Source organism: Chiloscyllium plagiosum, chromosome 9 (assembly GCF_004010195.1).
Source record: "Chiloscyllium plagiosum isolate BGI_BamShark_2017 chromosome 9, ASM401019v2, whole genome shotgun sequence".
NCBI lineage: Eukaryota > Metazoa > Chordata > Chondrichthyes > Orectolobiformes > Hemiscylliidae > Chiloscyllium > Chiloscyllium plagiosum.
Window position 1 is genome coordinate 84,243,453 of NC_057718.1, and position 12,095 is coordinate 84,255,547.

Genomic DNA, 12,095 nt, shown 5'->3' on the forward strand with positions numbered 1-12,095 from the left:
GGATTCACTTGATCTATCCTGTCTATACCTGTCAAATATGAGTTGTATCAAAGAATCAACCATTTCTGCTGGCAGACTAGCACACACAATGGTATGACAACTATGATAAATTGAAATTCTGCACTGGTAACTCTGAATTAGCTGAACTCAGGTAAACCTGCATCAAGATTAGAGTGGTGCTGGAAAAGAATAGCGGGTCAGGCAGCATCCGAAGAGCAAGAAAATTGACGTTTCGGGCAGGAACTCTTCATCAGTTTTTCAACCCCCTTCCGCTTTCTCCCTGTAACTCTTGATCCCCTTGACATTCAAGAACCTACCTTTCTCAGTCTTAAATACAGAGGAAACTTGATCATCCGGCATTCGATTAACCAAATTTCGGATTATCTGAACAAGATCACAAGGTCCCAATGCTTGGGCTAACTATGTTATCCGACATTCGATTAACAGAACAAAATATCCTCGGCCCTGTCATAGAGATGTACAGCATGGAAACAGACCCTTCGGTCCAACCCATCCATTCCAACCAGTTATCCCAACCCAATCTAGTCCCACCTGCCAGCACCCGGCCCATATCCCTCCAAACCTTTCCTATTCACATACCCATCCAAATGCCTTTTAAATGTTGCAATTGTACCAGCCTCCACCACTTCCTCTGGCAGCTCATTCCATGCACATACCAGCCTCTGTGTGAAAAAGTTGATTCTTAGGTCTTTTTTATATCTTTCCCCTCTCACCCTAAACATATGCCCTCTAGTTCTGGACTCCCTGACCCCAGGGAAAAGACTTTGTCTATTTATTCTATCCATATTCCTCATAATTTTGTAGACCTCTATAAGGTCACCCCTCAGCCTCCGACACTCCAGGGAAAACAGCCCCAGCCTGTTCAGCCTCTCCCTATAGCTCAAATCCTCCAACCCTGGCAACATCCTTATAAATCTTTTCTGAACCCTTTCAAGTTTCACAACATCTTCCCGATAGGAAGGAGACCAGAATTGCAAGCAATATTCCAACAGTGGCCTAACGAATGTCCTATACAGCCGAACATGCCTCCCAACTCCTGTACTCAATACTCTAACCAATAAAAAAAAGCATACCAAACGCCTTCTTCACTATCCTACCTACCTACGACTCCTTCAGATAACCAAGGTTCCTGTGCATACTCAGTGACCTGGCCTCCCTACATTTCTGGGCAATGAATTCCATAGATTCACCACTCTCTGGCTGAAGGAGTTTCTCCTTATCTCCATTCTAAAAGGTCTTCCATTAGGCTGTGCCCTCAGGTCCTAGTCAAGAGTGTGGTGCTGGAAAAGCACAGGTCAGGCAGCATCCGAGGAGCATGAGAATCAACGTTTCAGGCAAAAGCCCTTCATCAGGCTGATGTGCTTTTCCAGCACCACACTCTCAACTCTGATCTTCAGCATCTGCAGTCCTCACTTTCACCCTCAGGTCCTCGTCTCTCCTACCAATGGAAACATCTTCCCAACATCTACCCTGTCCAGGCCATTCAGTATTCTGTATGTTTCAATTAGATCCCCCCCTCGTTCTTCTAAACTCCATTGAGTATAGACCCAGAGTCCTCAAATGTTCCTCATATTTTCATTTCTGAGACCATTCCCATGAACCTCCTCTGAACATGCTCTAGGGCCAGTGCATCCTTCCTGAGGTACGGGGCACAAAACTGCACACAATACTCCAACTGTGGTCTGACCAGAGCCTTCTAGATCCTCAAGTACATCCCTGCTTTTATATTCAAGTCCTCTCAAAATAAATGCCATCATTGTATTTGCCTTCCTAACTACTGAGTCAATATGCAAGTTTACCCTGAAAGAATTTTGGACTAGAACTCCCAAGTCACTTTGCACTTTAGAATTCTGAATTTTCTCCCCATTTAGAAAATAGTCCATGCTTCTATTCTTCTTACCAGAGTGCTTAACCTCACACTTTCTGCCACTTTGCCCACCTTCCTAACTTGTCCAAATCCTTCTGTAGCCTCCCTGCCTCCTCAAAGCTACCTGTCCCTCTACCTATTTTTGTATCATCTGCAAATTTAGCCAGAATGTCTTAAGTTCTTTCATCTAGACCATTATTAAATAAAGTGAAAGGTTGTGGTCCCAACACTGACCCTTGCGGAACTCCACTTGTCAGCAGCTACCATCCGGCATCCCTTTTATCCCTACTCTCTGCTTTCTGTCAGACTGCCAATCTTCTAACCATGCTAGTATCTTGCCTCTTAACACCATGGGCTCTTACCTTACTCAGTAGCCTCGTGTGCATCACCTTGTCAAAGGCCTTCTTGAATTTAAGGTAGATAACATCCACTGGCTCTCCTTGGTCTAACCTGCTCTTTACTTCCTCAAAGAATTCTAGCAGATTTATCAGGCATGACCTCCCCTTGATGAAACCATGCTGTGTTTGCCCTATTTTACCATATGTTTCGAAGTATTCAGAAATCTCATCCTTCACAATGGATTCCAGGATCTTACCGACGACCAAGGTTAGGCTAATCAGTCTGTAATTTTCTGTCTTTTGCCTTACTTCCTTTTTAAACAGGGGTGTCATGTTTGCGATTTTCCAGTCCTCTGGGACCCTCCCTGATTCTACCAATTCACCACTAATGCCTCCACTATCTCTTGAACTATCTCCCTTAGAACTGTGGGGTGTAGTCCATCCTTGTCCAGGTCATTTATCCACCTTCAAGACATTAAGTTTTTCTAGCACTTTCTCCGAGGTGATGGCCACGACTCTCTTGAATCTTTGGGATATTACTCGTGTTTTCCACTGTGAAGACCAATGGAAAGTAATTATTCAGTTTGTCAGCCATTTCCTTGTTACCAACTACTATCTCTCCAGCGTCATTTTCCAGCGGCCCAATGTCCACTTTTGCCTCACTTTGCCCTTTATATATCTAAAGAAACTCTTACAATCTTCCTTTATATTACTGGCTAGCTTGCCATCATATTTAATCTTCTCCCTCCTTATTTTATTGTTGCCGTCTCTAGCTCTTTGTAAGCTTCCCAATCCTCTGGTTTCCCACTGCCCTTGACCACATTATATGCTTTCTCTTTTGCTTTTATGCTATCCCTGACTTCCACAGTCAGCCTTGGTTGCCTCATCCACGCAGTACCATGCTTCTTTTCCCTCCGAATGAATCTCTGCTTTGCCTCCTGAATTACTCTCAGAAACTCCTGCCTTGCTGTTCCAATGTCTTTTCTGCTAGGCTCCTCTCACAGTCAATTCTACCCAGCTCTTCCCTCGTGCCTCTGTAGTTGCCTCTATTCAGCTCTGATTCTATCTTCGCTCTCTCAAATTGCAGAGTAAATTCAATCATATGATCACCGCCTCCTAAGGATTCCTTCACCTTAAACTTCCTCATCAAGACTGCCTCATTGCATAATACTAAATCCAGTATTGCCTGTTCTCCTACACCGTAAGCTGCTCCAAAAAGCCATCTCGTAAAATTCCACAAATTCCTTTTCTTGTGAACCACTACCAACCTGATTTTCTTAGTACATCTGCATATTGAAATCCCCCATGATCCCTGTAACTTTGCCTTTCCTACACATCTTTTCTATCCCCTTATGACTTGCATCCCAGCTCCTGACTACTGTTTGTAGACAATAGATAATAGGTGCAGGAGTAGGCCATTCTGCCCTTCAAGCCTGCACCACCCCTAGGTCTGTATATAACTCCAACTTTTTTTTATCTTTGTGGTTCCCCAATTCTTTCCATACAGATTCAACACCGTCTAACCTTACTTGGTTTCTTACCATTGATTTAATTTAATTTCTTACTAATAAGGCAATCCCACCCCCTCTGTCCACCTGCCTATCCTTGAATATTCAGCTCCCAATCCCGACCCCCTTGCAGCCACGAGTCGTGATACCCATGTCATACCTACCAATTCTGATCTGCACCACAAGCTCATTTACCTTATTCCCTAAACTGCGTGCATTCAGATATAACATCTTCAATCCTGTATTAACCGTCCCTCTTCTCATTGTCATTCATTTATCCAGTGTGCTTGAAGTTTGATTGCTAACCCTTTCCAAACACTTTGTTCTATTTGTGTCTCTGCTGGAGATTTTAATAACTTCTCCTGAGTTCTACACTCTTACTTCATCCTTTAATTCAGGTTTTCAAATTTCCCCTATAACTGAACCCTCCTCTCCCCCCACCATTTAGTTATGCGATTCACTAGAACTCTAGTCCCAGCACAGTTCAGATGAAAGCTGTCCCATTGGAACAGGTCCTTTCTTCCCCAGTACTGGTGACAATGTCCCAGAAATTCAAACCCATTTCTCCCACACCACTCTTTGAGCTACGCAATTACCTGCTTAATCTTATTGACTCTGTAACAATTAGCTCCTAGCTCAGTAGTAATCCAGAGATTATTATCTTTTTGGTTCTGCTTTCTAATTTAGTTCCGAGCTTTTCATACTCCCTCGGCAGAATCTCTACCCTAGTTTTATCTATGTCATTGGTACCTATGTGGACCACAGTACTGGATCTTTAACCTTCCACTCCAAGTTCCTCTGCAGCTCAGATGAAATATCCCGAACCCGAGCACCAAGCACGTAACACAACTTTGGCATTCTCCATCCTAGTCACAGAGAACAGTGTCTATGCCTGTAACTATACTATCCCCAATTGCAACATTTCTCTTCTCTCCCCCAACTTGAATAGCTCTCTGCACCATGATGCTGCGGTCAGTTGTCTCGTCCTCCCTACAGACCCCATTCCCAACCATAAAAACTCTTGAACCTGTTGGGCAATGGCAGGTGCTGAGGCTCCTGCAACTCTACGGTGGCACAGTGGTTAGCACTGCTGCCTCACAGCGCCAGAGATACGGGTTCAATTCCCGCCTCAGGCGACTGACTGTGTGGAGTTTGCACGTTCTCCCCGTGTCTGCGTGGGTTGCCTCCGAGTGCTCCGGTTTCCTCCCACAGTCCAAAGGTGTGCAGGTCAGGTGAATTGGCCATGCTCAATTGCCCGTAGTGTTAGGTTAAAGGGGTAAATGTAGGGGTATGGGTGGGTTGCGCTTCGGCGGGTCGGTGTGGACTTGTTGGGCCGAAGGGCCTGTTTCCACACTGTAATGTAATCTCATCTAATCTAATCTACATCCTGGATCTCTTTACCTGCCTCACTCAGAACCAAACCCCCCTGTCCCTGGCATGGAACAGAGAACCACAATGGGATTCACAACTCCAACATCATGCAGAAATAACACATCATCTGACCCTCCATCCTTATTTTATTTAGTTAAAAATCACACAACACCAGGTTATAGTCCAACAGGTTTAATTGGAAGCACACTAGCTTTCGGAGCGACGCTCCTTCATCAGGTGATAGTGGAGGGCTCAACCCTAACACAGAATTTATAGCAAAAATTTACAGTGATGTAACTGAAATTATACATTGAAAAATTGATTGTCTGTTAAGCGTTTCATCTGTTAGAATACAGTGATAGTTTCACTTCTTTCATGTGTAAATCACAAAACCTTTTTTTAAAAAAGGTTGCATTCTCGGGTTAGCTGTTAACAATGGTGGTAGCTAGACCAAATGTTGAAGGTGTTAGCCCCGTGTTCTCTGTCTATGCCATGATCTAATCTAAAAAGTGAGATAACGGAGTTTTACATAAATTCATGCAGTCTTTGAGCTCAGAGTTCTACAAGAATGCATGCAGTTTTTGAGCAAAGTACAATGTAACCCTGAAAGTACAAATTCACCACACAAAATATATGCATGCATGTGGGTCTTTGTCTGTCTATGTAAAGTACTGTGTGTGTGTTTAGTGCAATGGTGGTCACCTGTAATGTGACATGAACCCAAGGTCCCGGGTTGAGGCCCTCCCTATGGGTACCGAACTTAGCTATCAGCCTCTGCTTGGCCACTTTTCTCTGCTGCCTGTCCCAAAGTCCACCTTGGAGAATGGTCACCCGAAGGTCCGAGGCTGAATGTCCTGGACCAATGAAGTGTTCCCAACTGGGAGGGAACCGTCCTGTCTGTTGATTGTTGTGTGGTGCCCATTCATCCATTATCATAGCCTTTGCTCGGTTTCCCCAATGTACCATTAGGGAGGGCCTCAACCAGGACCTTGGGTTCATGTCACATTACAGGTGACCACCATTGCACTACACACACACACAGATACTCCTACACACACACACTCACACACACAGGCACTCCTATACACACAGACGCGCAGACACACACACACACCCTTACATACACACACACACTCCCACATGCAGCCCCTCAGACTTAAGACACTCTGCACTCACTACATACACACACATACACTTTCTCACACTCACAATCCCATGTGTGTGTGTGTGTGTGTGTAGTGAGTGCAGAGTGTCTTAAGTCTGTGAGGGGCTGCATGTGGGAGTGTGTGTATGTAAGGGTGTGTGTGGGTGTCTGTGTGCGCGTCTGTGTGTATGCATGTCCGTGTGTATGTATAGGAGTGCCTGTGTGTGTGTGAGAGTGTGTGTGTATAGGAGTATCTGTGTGTGTGTAGTGCAATGGTGGTCACCTGTAATGTGACATGAACCCAAGGTCCCGGTTGAGGCCCTCCCTAATGGTATATTGGGGAAACTGAGCAAAGGCTACGATAATGGATGAATGGGCACACAACAATCAACAGACAGGAGGATTCCCTCCCAGTTGGGGAACACTTCAGTGGTCCAGGACATTCAGCTTCGGACCTTCGGGTGACCATTCTCCAAGGTGAACTTCGGGACAGGCAGCAGAGAAAAGTGGCCAACCAGAGGCTGATAGCTAAGTTCGGTACCCATAGGGAGGGCCTCAACCTGGGACCTTGGGTTCATGTCACATTACAGGTGACCACCATTGCACTAAACACACACACAGACACTCCTACACACACTCTGCACTCACTACACACATACACTATCTCACACTCACAACCCCAACCCAGACAGACAGACACACATAGACAGACAAAGACCCACATGCACACACATATTTTGTGTGGTGAATTTGTACTTTCAGGGTTACATTGTACTTTGCTCAAAAACTGCATGCATTCATGTAATACTCTGAGCTCAAAAACTGCATGAATTTATGTAAAACTCCATTATCTCACTTTTTAGATTAGAATCAATCTAAACATCATGGCATAGACAGAGAACACGGGGCTAACACCTTCAACATATTGTCTAGCTATCACCATTGTTAACAGCTAACCCGAGAATGCAATTTTTTTTAAAAAAGGTTTTGTGATTTACACATGAAAGAAGTGAAACTATCACTGTATTCTAACAGATGAAAGGCTTAACAATCAATTTTTCAATTTATAATTTCAGTTACATCACACTGTAAATTTTTGCTATAAATTCTGTGTTAGGATTGAGCCCTCCACTATCACCTGATGAAGGAGCGTCGCTCCGAAAGCTAGTGTGCTTCCAATTAAACCTGTTGGACTATAACCTAGTGTTGTGTGATTTTTAACTTTGTACAACCCAGTCCAACACCGACATCTCCAAATCATTATTTTATTTAATTAGTTTTGATTTTATTTTATTTTTAAACTTTTTTATCTCTGCGTATGCAAGTTGTAACCAATAAATAAGTTATAACTAATAAATTAACTAGATTAAATTTAGCACAGATTCAAATTTAGCAGACCTCTTATTAGCCAATTAAATCCCAGCCCTTCTGTGGTGTCACCTTTCAGTCCCTCTGCCCCAGTCGAAGCCTTCAGAATCAATCACTTACCTTCCCAGATTCCTCTCTGCTTGCTTCCACTCAGCTCTGGTCCCAAAGTGAAGGCTGCAAATCCCACATGGTAAGTTTTTATAGCACTTACCTTCCCAGGCTGCTCTCCACTCCCACTCAGCTCCAATCTCAAAGTGAAGTGAAATGATGAGTATAGAGCAAGCCATTTATTTGACATTTGACAAATATACAAAGTCTTCAGGAACAGCTAAGTTATGGGAAAGTTAAAAGATTAGAGAGAAGGTAGTAACAGCAAATGGTAAACATTGGCACAAAGTAGAAAGCAGATGTTATGAAGAAATGGACATTCCACCATGGAGTTTGTCAGTCAGTCTGAAATGCACATTTTATGTTTCACTATTCCAACCTCTGTATGTTAAAGAATATCACTGTACCACAAATAAAGTCAACAGTAGTCAACTAGCAAGGCATTTTCCAAACTAGACTTAAAAAGTGGAAAACAGCTGGAACTTCATCCTGGTTTGAGGAAGGTGGCAACTTTTGTCACTCATAGTAGACTTCATCGATACAGAGATTACTATTTGGAATCAATGTGGTGCCAGAGATTTTACCAATATGAAATCCATAAGGTCCAAAGGATCCTAGCAAAGGTCAATGTCTCTCATGACCTCAATATTTACTATTGGTTCTGTGAATAAAGTGATAAGAGGTTGAGATTAGCATTGGATAGATGGCAGTTATAGAGTCATGGAAAAATACAGCAGAGAAACAGACCCTTCAGTCCAACTCGTCCATGTCGATCAGATTATCCTAACCTAATCTAATCCCATTTGCCAGCATTTGGCCCATAGCCTTCTAAACTCTGCCTATTCATATACTCATCCAGATGCCTTTTAAATGTTGTATCGTACCAACTTCCACCACTTCCTCGGGCAGCTCATTCTACACACGCACCATCTTCTGCGTGAAAAAGTTGCCCTTTAGGTCCCTTTTAAATCTTTCCTCTCTCATCCTAAACCTATGCCCTCTAGTTTTAAACACCCCACCCCAGGGAATAGAATTGTTGACTTACCCTATAATAGGACTCATCGTAAATGCAGATTTGCATGTATGATAGATTTAATATTCATGGGCATAAAGTCAAGAGCGGTAGAACCAATCCTGCTAAAATCAAGAAAAAAGCAGTAGCAAGGGCACATAACCATGAAATGCCAGCAAAATGGAACATTTTGAGGTTTTGTGACCTACTATGCAAGGTACATGCCAAATTTTGTGAACCTCTCCAGTTTATTGAGAAAGTTGACCAGAAAGATTGGGTTCAGATTTAATGAAGAACAAGCTACTGTCAAAGCTTTAGAAGACAGCTTACAAGCCATTAAAGATGATTTATTCTCTCAGATCCAAACTACGTAGCAGGATTGAAAGATGGATTTTGAGACTCTGGCAATACTGTTCACATCTCTGGGAAGATGCAAAACCTGTTGTCTCAACTACTGGGGGAGAATCAAATAATGATGCTCACTAGAGAATGCATTTGTGTGGTGTCGGCAATTTATGCTGCAGAGCAATGACAACTAGAGTGATTCACAGTCTCAGAGATAAAGAAATGGACATTGGAGAAAAAAAATCGAAATGGAAACTGGAATGGAATCTTTCACTTGCCCAATTCAAGATGTAGATCGCTGTACAAGAGGAATTCTGCACAATTGGGAAATGATTTCTCAGAGGCAGTAGTATGTACAGAATGTCAAATTTCATGAGGAAATCTGCAATTAAATCAATGTGTTTGCATTTTTTTAGCCTTATGTTAGCAACTTCAGCATCATGCCATCATTTGTTACGAAACAGTTTAATAAAAACTACTGAACTCCACAAACTGAAACAAAGGCCAAAGTCACAATAGCTCTTAAGTTTTAAAATAAGTTTTTTAAAAATTCACCAAAAAGGATTATTTGAAATACACTCCAGTTGTTTTCCATGATTTTCTCATTCTTAAGTACAGCTGACTTTGATGAAGACCGTTGACTGGTACCTCATTCTACTTACATTTCTTTATGCACGAACTGAGCAGTAAGTATGGACAGGCTATTCAACTAATGGAAAAATCATAACTGAGGCTAATTTTGACTGGATCAAGGCGTACAGTATATAGAAAAACAGCAGTATATAGGGTCAAAGAGGGAAAATATTGGTAAAAGGCAAAATTCATGACTCTTTAATGAGCAGAATATTTCAAACAAAATAAATGAACTGATGGCTCAAATACAGGTTAATGGATATGATCTTCCAGCCATTATGGAGACAGTGGTTACAAGGAAATAAAAGCTGGGAACTAAATATTCAGGGATGTGTGAATTTTTGAAAGGACAGGCAGGAATGAAAGGTTGGTGGGATAGCATTGTTGCTACAGTATGGGATATTACATTAGAAAATGATCTTGCAACGGAATATGTAGGAGGTAAGAAGTTAAAAAGGAAAAGAAGGGATGAGTGGGAGTGGGCTACAAGACTCCGAACAGTAGCTATATGGTGGGACAGAGAATAAATCAAGAGATAATGAGGGCAGATAAGTGTATTAACCATAGCTGACTTTAGTGTAGATTGGGATAGTCAGGTTGGCAGAGGAAGCCATGAGGAAATATTCATAGAAAGTATTCTGCACAGTTTCCTGGAACAATATGTTGTGAATCCAACCGGGCATTATGTTATTTTGGATCTGGTGATCTGTAATGAAGCAGGTTTAATAAATTATGTCAATGTAGAAGATCCATTCGGAAACAGTGACCACACCATGGTAGAAATTAGCATTCGGTTTAAGAGGGAGGAACTTGGGTTGCAGACAACTGTACTAAACTTAAATCAGGCTAATTACAAAGGAATCAGAGCAAAGCTGGCTGGAGTGTACCGGGAAAGGAATTTAGCAGCAAAGACAGTTGACGAACAATGACATACAATAGTTCATGGCTTGCTGCAAAGATATATTCCAATGAGGGAGAAGGATTCCAGCAAGAGGATAAACTAACTACGGTTAACCAAGGACATTAAGAATAGCATCAGATAGAGAGAAAAGAAACTTTCAATGTAGCAGAGGTCAGTTATTACCAAGGATAGGGAATATTTTAAAAATCAACTAAAGACTACCAAAAAAAAAAGAGGGAGGTGCTACACTTTCAGGGTAAACTTGTAATAATATTGGAAAGAACAAGAACATCTTTAAATATGTCAAAAGGAAGAGAGAAGCCAACATAGGCCTCTTAGAGAACAATGCAAGGGAAATAATAATGAGAAACCAGAGAAATCAAATAAATACATTGCATCAGTCTTCAAAGTAGAAGACACTAATAGCATGCCAAGATTACTATGTAACCAAAGAGGAGGAGAGGAAATAAATAAATGCAATGACCATCCCAAGAGAAAACATGCGAGGGTAGCTGATAGGTCTAACACTAGACCTGATGGGATGCATCCAAGAATGTAGCTACAGAGGTAATGGATGCATTGGAAGTAATTTTACTAAAATCCTTAGATTCTGGAAATGTCTCAGAGAATTGGAAAATTGCCCAATGTAACACCTTTATTCAGAATAGGAAAGAAACAATAAACAGGCAACCATAGTCTAGATGGCTTAATGTCTATTATTGGGAAAATGTTAGAATCTATTATAGAGTCATAGAGATGTACAACATGGGAACAGACCCTTCAGTCCAACCCGTCCATGCCGACCACATATCCCACCCAATCTAGTCACACCTGCCAGCACCCGGCCCATATCCCTCCAAACCCTTCCTATTCATACACCCATCCAAATGCCTCTTAAATGTTGCAGTTGTACCAGCCTCCACCACTTCCTCTGGCAGCTCATTGCATACACGTACCACTTTCTCTGTGTGAAAAAGTTGCCCCGTAGGTCTCTTTATATCTTTGCCCTCTCACCTTAGACCATAAGACATAGGCGCGGAAGTAAGGCCAATTGGCCCATCGAGTCCACTCTGCCATTCAATCATGGCTGATGGGCATTTCAACTCCACTTACCCGCATTCTCCCCGTAGCCCTTAATTCCTTGTGACATCAAGAATTTATCAATTTAGCGTCCCAGCCTCCATTGCACTCTGCGGCAATGAATTCCACAGGCCCACCACTCTCTGGCTGAAGAAATGTCTCTGCATTTCTGTTCTGAATTTACCCCCTCTAATTCTAAGGCTGTGTCCACGGGTCCTAGTCTCCTCGCCTAATGGAAACAATTTCCTAGTGTCCACCCTCTCCAAGCCATGTATTATCTTGTAAGTTTCTATTAGATCTCCCCTTAATCTTCTAAACTCCAATGAATACAATTCCAGGATCCTCAGCCGTTCCTCATATGTTAGACCTACCATTCCAGGGATCATCCATGTGAATCTC